Raw genomic sequence first — 8104 nt, 5'->3', positions numbered from 1 at the left:
GGCATTTCAACTTGGTATCAGAGCATATAGGGTTTGAATACTTTGGGTACATTGGAAGTGGCTCTTACCACAATGGGTTTATCTCGGCTGATAGAGATATTTGTATGTATTGTATGCTATGTGACAACATGGTTACGTGATAACATGCTTATGTGATTATATAGGTATGAGATTTAATTTCTAAGATATTGATTAGGTCTACGAGTTTCTAAAAGTTCTATTAGAAGAGCACCTGATCACTGTTATTTCTAATTGGAACTCTGGCAATGTCACGAGATGATCATTATCTAGAAAGGAAATTCATATGTGCATATGTGACTATGTGTTTGTGTGGAATGAATTATTGTTCTCCATTGCCTTAGGACGCGAGTGAGTTAGCTTCGGTGCATTTGTAAATGTGCTAATCTCTTTTGTTACCTTCATTAGGATGTCAAGACATGGACGTAGTGGTGGTAGGCGTAATAGGCCTAGATGGCATGAGGTGTTGTTACCGGATAAAATTTCAGCATAGGTGGAAGGGGATTGTCAGGCTAATGTGGCTGAACCAATGGGTCAACAAGTCATGCGCACTTTGGCCCGTGAAATGGCCAAAGCTTTGCAGGAATCTTTGGACATTCTCAGGGCTAAGAATCAAGTCCAGGTCCAAGCTACTAAAGTGGGGCTGTCATTCTAGAAGAGGGAGTTCTTCCGGTCTAATCCGAATGAGTTTTTGGGTGATCCGAAGAAGCCTTTAAAGGTGGATAAGTGGTTAGAGAAGATGGTGAAGACATTTGAGATGCTTAGCATCGAAGACTATGGATTGAGAGTGACCTTGGCATCCTTCCAGCTGAAGGGAGATGCGGGTCAGTAATGGAATTATGTGCGTGGGCGCATTGAGGTAACTTGAGAGGCTTTTGTCAACGCCTTCTAGGACAAGTTCCTACCTCCCACCACTATGGAGAAGTTGAGGGATCAGTTTCTGAAGCTGAAGCAACTTAGCTTCCCTGTAACTGAGTTTGAGGCAACTTTCACTAGCCTCTCTAGATTTGCACCAAAGCTTGTAGTGACGGAGGAACGCCATTGTATTGAGTTCGAGAAGATATTGAGGATCAGGCTTCTTTTCAAAGTAGTTAGGTCAATGATTAAGGACTACGGATGCCTTGTAGGCGTGGCGAATCATCTTGAGAACGTGATTCAGGTAAACAAAGAGCGAATAAGGGGCTCCAAGAGGAGTCAGGAGGTTTAGGGGGAGAATCGGGACAGTAAGAAGCAGATGGGTCCCTTCCCACAGCAATCCCAAGCTACACAGTCTAGATCCACCTTTCCTGAGCTGAGTTCAGGTTGAGGAAGAGGTAATCAGGAAAGCTTTTCTTGTTTTAAGTGTGGCCAATTAGGTCACAAGTCTACAGCTTACCCGCAGAGAGGAGGAGGACAACAGTCTGTACCATCTTTGGCTCGTTCTCAGAGTTAGAGTCATGGGAGAAGGTAGATGCCTACCTGTTATCAGTGTGGGCAGTCAGGGCATGTGAAGAGGTTTTACCCTTAGTTAGGTGGCACACCTGGTGCGTCTGGTTCGAGATAGACACAGAGTCATCAACCTACCTAGTCAGTTCAGGCCTCGAAGGCCAATCAGGGAGCTTCTTCAGCTCAGTCAGTGCATCAGACTTATGCTCTAAGGGGTGAGCATGTGGAGCAGAGACCTACGGGGTGTGTGTATATTGTTACTACGCCAAACTTAGTGTCAGCGCCTTCAGTTGTGACAGGTACTTTCCTGTTATGCAATTATATTTCCAATGTATTGATTGATACAGGTGCATCCCATTCTTTTATCTCTTCTACATTTGCATCGGCATTAGTGTTAGAAGTGGATCGGTTAGCATCTCCACTCAAGGTAGAGTCACCTATTGGTGGTGAAATTGTTTTGGACCAGGGGTGTCGAGGTTGTGATATAGAGGTTGCCGATTACTGACTTCCTTTTTCATTTGCATTGATAGATATGTCAAGTTTTGATGCCATCCTGGGCATGGTTTGGTTGTCCTTGTACAAGGCCATTATAGACTATTACCGTTAGAGGGTCACTGTATACACCTTGAGTGGTGATTGCTTTTATTTTCTAGAGGACAAAGCTGATAGAGTTTTGTCGCCGGTGTACGATCCGCGTGGCTAGAGTGAGCTTAGTTGTCTTCTTGCAACCTTCTTACTTAATGAGTATGATGAAGTCCAAGTTGATTTGCCAATGGTAATTTGTGAATACCCGGATGTTTTTCCTCGGGATCTCATTGATTTACCATCTCACCGCAAGATTGAGTTCTCTATTGACTTGGTGCTTGGCACGACACCGAACTCTATGGCACCATATAGATTTGCACCCGCTGAGTTGAGTAAGTTGAAGATTCAACTCCAAGAATTATGAGATAAGGGTATTATCTGCCCTAGTACTTTGCCTTGGGGAGCACTGGCTCTCTTTGCCAAGAAGAAGAATGGTACACTGCGACTTTGTATTGACTACTGAAAATTGAACCGGGTAACTGTTAAGAACAAATACCTAATGCCTCGTATAGATGATTTGTTTGACCAGTTAAAGAGGTCTTGTTGTTTCTCTAAGATAAACCTGAGATCGAGTTATCACCAATTGAGAGTGAAGGAAGAGGATATTTAGAAGATGGCATTTCGTATGCAGTATGGCTATTACAAGTTCCTAATGATGCCTATTGGGTTAACTAACGCACCAGACATATTTATGGATTTGATGAATTGAATCTTCAATGAATTTTTAGACTGCTTTATAGTCGTCTTTGTTGATGCCATCTTGATTTACTTTCCCTTTGAGGAGGAGCACAAGGAAGACTTGCGAGTTATGCTGGAGTTACTTAGAACCCACAAACTGTATGCTAAGTTCAGGAAGTATGAATTCTGGTTGAAAGAAGTTAAGTTCTTAGGTCATGTGATATCCGGAGAAGGGGTGACTGCAGACTCTTCTAAGATAGAAGCAGTGCAAGATTAGGAACAACCTAAGAACACCTTTGAGATAAATAGTTTCTTAGGCTTGGCCGAGTAGTACCATCGGTTCGTGAAGGATTTCTCTGGATTAGCCTCACCATTGACTAAGCTTACGATAAAGGGAATCAAGTTTGTGTGGAGTGAGACTTGTGAAAAGTCATTCCAGGAACTTAAGCTTAGACTTACCATTACTCTAGTATTGATTATTCTAGAGAGGGGTTTGGGCTATTCGGTGTATTGTGATGCTTCACGAGAAGGTTTGGGTTGTATTTTGATGCAAGAGGGAAAGGTAGTAGCCTATGGCTCACGTTAGTTGAAAACACACGAGAGAAACTATCATACTCATGGCTTAGAACTAGCAGCTGTGATCTTTGCTTTGAAAATTTGAAGGCATTACCTTTATGGTGAGATGTTTGAGGTGTTTTTTGATCATAAGAGTTTTAAGTATCTGTTTCCACAGAAAGATTTAAATTTGAGGCAGAGAAGATAGATGGAGTTCATGGAGGACTATGATTTTGATTTGCACTATAATCTAGGAAAGGCCAATATAGTGGTTGATGCCTTGACTAGGAAGGTCATTAGCTCTGTAGCATGTATTGCCATCCGGGAATTGGAGATGTTGGGTGCTATTGGTGAGTTCTACTTGCATTTTGGCGAGTCCATTTGAGTCGGCTACCTTGTTTACTGTAGTTGCCCAACCTACACTGGTGAGCTGAGTTATAGAAGCACAGAGGGGTGATCTTGAGGTAAAAACTCACCAGGAGAAGATCTCTAGTGGGAAGGTAGAAAGGGGCTTGAACTTGCATTTTAACTTGAGTGTTAGATATCTTGACCGTCTTTTCGTGCTAGAGTCTTGTCGAAATGAGGTACTCCGAGAGTTTCACCATTCACGACTTGCGGAGTATCCGGGACACACAAAGATGTATCACGGCCTTAGCCACCAATTTTGGTTGAAAGGGAAGAATAAGGATGTAGCCTTGTTTGTGTCGAGGTGCTGTACTTGTCAACAAATGAAGACCGAGCATCAGAGGCCAGCAGGTTTGTTGCAACCCTTGCCTATAACTGAGTGGAAGTAGGAGCATGTCATGATGGATTTTTCCGTGGGTCTTCCAAGAAATTAATGAGGTAATAACGCCATTTGGGTGGTGGTTGACTAATTGACCAAATCAGCGCCCTTTGTACCTATGTGCATGAATGACTCAATAGATTATCTAGCCGACCCTTACATTAGGGGCATAGTTCGACTTCATGGGGTCTCTGTGACTATTGTTTCAAATAGAGATCTGTGTTTCATGGCTTAGTTGTGGCAGAGCCTATAGAATGCCTTGGGCACTAGATTGACTTTTAGTACCACATATCATCCTCAGACTAACGAGCAGTCAGAATGTACTATTTGGATCCTTGAGGATATGCTTCGAGATTGTGTCCTTGACTTTAAGGGGTCGTGGGGGAGGCACTTTCCTTTAGTGGAGTTTGCCTATAACAATAGCTTCCAATCGAGTATCAGTATGGCACTGTTTAAGGCCTTGTATGGACGATTGTGTAGATATCCTATGTGTTGGGCCGAGGTGGGCGATGCACCCATGTTGGGTCTAGAGTTGGTTCGGGAAACAACGAAGAGAGTTGCACTTATCCATAAGAGGTTAGTCAAAGTAGTCAGTAGAGCTATGGCGACCGTAAAAAGAGACCGTTATCATTTGAGGTAGGAGATCATGTTTTCTTGAAGATGTCACCTAGGTGAGGTTTGATGAGGTTTGGGAAGAGTGGGAAGTTGTCTCCTAGGTTTATTGGGCCTTTTGAGATCCTAGAACGGATTAGGGAGGTAGCTTATCGTTTGCCTTGTCACCACAACTTTCTGGGGTTCATGACATGTTTCATATCTGTATGCTTCGAAAGTACGAACCGGATCCATCACACGTGTTGGATTAGATCAAGTTAAAGGTAGACGACGATGCCTCGTATGAGGAGAGACCGGTTAGAGTTTTAGATACTCAAAGCCATGTCTTGCAAGGCAAGATGATTCCTATGGTAAAAGTGTTATGGCGACACCACAGGGTTGAGAAGGCCACTTGGGAGCATGAGGCGGAAGTCCATGAGAAATATCCAGACCTATTTGTTGATGTTTGAACATGTATTGAAAATATCCAGACCTATTTGTTGATGTTTGAACATGTATTGAAAACTTTGTTGTGTTAATATAATCCAAACATTGTATATGTTTTTAGAATGTGAATTGTATGTTCAGTATTGAAAACTTGTTTATCATGTTAATGAGAATGGATGACTAGTGGATGGATTATAGTGTTGAGATTGAATTACTATCAGTGTGATAATCACTTTAAGCTTGGTTTTAATGTTCGGTTTAAAATTTTGGGGACGAAATTCCTTAAGAGAGGGAGGTTATAGCGATTCTGGTTTAGCCCAAACCATTTGATGTTTGGATCTGGGTTTCATTATCTTAAATAGTTGTTCATATCTTGTTTCTCCTTATTTCTCTTTGAAATGGCTATTGGAATGTTTTGGTTGCATTTGGAACAAGTTGGTAACTTGTTTTTCAAACTGTTGTTGTCCAAAATTTTGCCTCTTCGCTCGAGCGACACTTCTTGCGCTCCAACAGTCCTTGTGTATTCTCAGTATTTTTGCAAGTTTACAAAACTACTAGAAGTTGGCATTCATCGCTCAAGCGAAGCATCTTGCATTCGAGCGGTGGTCTTTTGTCTGTAAAACTTCTGACAGTTTGTATTCTTCGCTCGAGCAAAGCTTCTTGCGCTCGAGCGGTGCAACTTATTGTGTTTGGTAGCTCGAGCGACACATCTTGCGCTCGAGCGAGCTGTGCGTATATGTAGACACCACATTTTTGACCGTCCTCAAGACTTGGACGTCATCGTTTGAACACTCGATGATCATCCTTGTTCGTGTTCATCTTGAGCTCCCGGAGGTCTCGGCTACGCGCCCTGCCTCAGGATCTTTCGACTCGACTGTTTTGTGTCTAGTTTTGCACCAAACACTTGTTGTTTTGCTTCTGAGGGTGGAAAGTAGCTTGTAGGCTATCCCCACACCTCACCGGCCATGGCTTGAGGCCACCGGCCTTGTTTTCTTGCCACCGGCCATTGGTGATGGCCGGTCGGCACTATTGATGGTCGGTCGGCATTGTGTTTGGTCGGCCGGCCACTATTTCTGATCAATCGGCCACTTTTCCTGGCCGAGACCTTTTCTTGAGGGAGTTTGACCCTTTTGAACCCTTTTTTAGCTTCTTGAGGAAGCTTGAACCTTTTTAGCTTCTCCAAGAAGCATGACCCTTTTTTAGCTTCTCCAAGAAGCTTGACCCTTTTGAACCTTTTTTTAGCTTCTTGAGGAAGCTTGAACCTTTTTAGCTTCTCCAAGAAGCTTGACCCTTTTGAACCTTTTTTAGCTTCTTGAGGAAGCTTGAACCTTTTTAGCTTCTCCAAGAAGCTTGACCCTTTTTTTAGCTTCTCCAAGAAGGTTGAACCTTTTGACCCCTTTTTAGCTTCTCCAAGAAGCTTGACCCTTTTTTTAGCTCCTCCAAGAAGCTTGAACCTCTTGACCCCTTTGCCTAGCTTCTCCAAGAAGCTTGGCCCTTTTGCTCCAAGCTTCTAAGAGAAGCTTGGCCTTTTTGGTCAAAGCTTCTAAGAGAAGCTTTGCCCCATTGGTTTCTCTATATAAGGAGAGCCTCTCCTTCCATTTTAGGGGTTGAAAAAATCTGATATATATCACATATATATCACTCCCTCTCTATATCTCCCTCTCTCTCTACATTTGTGTGGGTTAGAGGGTCCAAAAGTGTCTTGTTCTTGGCTTATTGCACACCACTTCATAGCCACACACTTCCATCATCACTTGGAGGTTCTTGGAGCTTGTTTTCAGAGGTTGAGGACTGGTTTTTGAGACCTAAAGGCTGCTGGTTCTTGCTGGTCTTCAAAGGTAACTTCTTACCCTCTTTATTCCCTGTTTTTGCACACCCTTTTAGCCTGTCTTGCTTTCGGATTTGGGCTTTGTGTATAACATAAAAAAGTTCTATTTTTTTTTTGTGTTTAAGATACTTCATTAAGGTCACTTTTGTGTTTGGGGTCGTTTACCCCCTCTTAGGCCTTGTTTGGCCCCATTTTGTGCTATTTTTGGTGAGCTTCGGGACCACCTTGTTTGGGCCTCCTCACCACTAAAATCTTGAGGGATTTCAGTGGTGAGGATGGTGGTTTAAGGTCCTAAGAAGGAGAGGGCTATCCCCTCTTCTTGTTGTCTTCAAAAAGTGTCATTTTAGCCTCATGTGTGAGCACGATTTTTAAGTTCATGTTGGCCATGTCTTAAGTGTTATTTGTGCCTATTTTTCCATGATATAGCACTGTTTTTACTTGGTTTAGACACACATGCTTGCTTTGCATACTTGTCTTGTAATGCCATGAAATTGCCTTAACATGTGCCTAGCATTTAGACCACCATGCTTACTTGTTTTGGCTTAGCTTTGTGAAGCTTTTATGCTTGTTTTAGTATGCTAAGGGACTGTTTTTGGTCATTTGAGGCATCAATGCTTTTCTTTGTATAGCTACCATGCAAACTCTCTTGTATGCCTTGAGCATTGACCCCTCTAGCATGCCATCCTTGCATCATTTCAGTGGTTTGGAACCACTTGTCATGTTATTTCAGTCCTTGTGGCATGCCTATATGCTTGCATTTGATACCCCTTTAATGTGTTAAAAGGTTATTGTCTTATGCTCCTTGTTTGGGCCCTTGTGCATGCTTCCATACTTAAGCCATTTAGATGCCATTTAGGTGGGTTTTGAGGCTCATTTTAGCATGTCACATCTCTATTTTTAGTCACTTAATTCATGCCATGTGTGGTTGCGCTAAGTGTAGTTCAATGCTTCTTTGGTGAGCCTTAGGCTTTAGATCATTTGTTGTATGCTATGCTTGTCTTGTTTGCTTGTTTTGGAACCATCATTAACATGATTTTCAGAGCTTACATTGCATGCCATATGCCCATGTTGTTCCTCTTTTAAGTGTGCTTAAAAGTTGTCTCTATGTGCCTAAGTGTTGGACCTTGCATGCATGCCTATTTGTATGTGTTTTGGCTTCCATTCTTGAGCATGTTGGCCACTGTTTTGGACCT

The sequence above is a fragment of the Camellia sinensis genome, chromosome 7 (assembly GCF_055761805.1).
Source record: "Camellia sinensis isolate YWXY chromosome 7, ASM5576180v1, whole genome shotgun sequence".
NCBI lineage: Eukaryota > Viridiplantae > Streptophyta > Magnoliopsida > Ericales > Theaceae > Camellia > Camellia sinensis.
Note: the sequence above shows the minus strand (reverse complement) of the source record.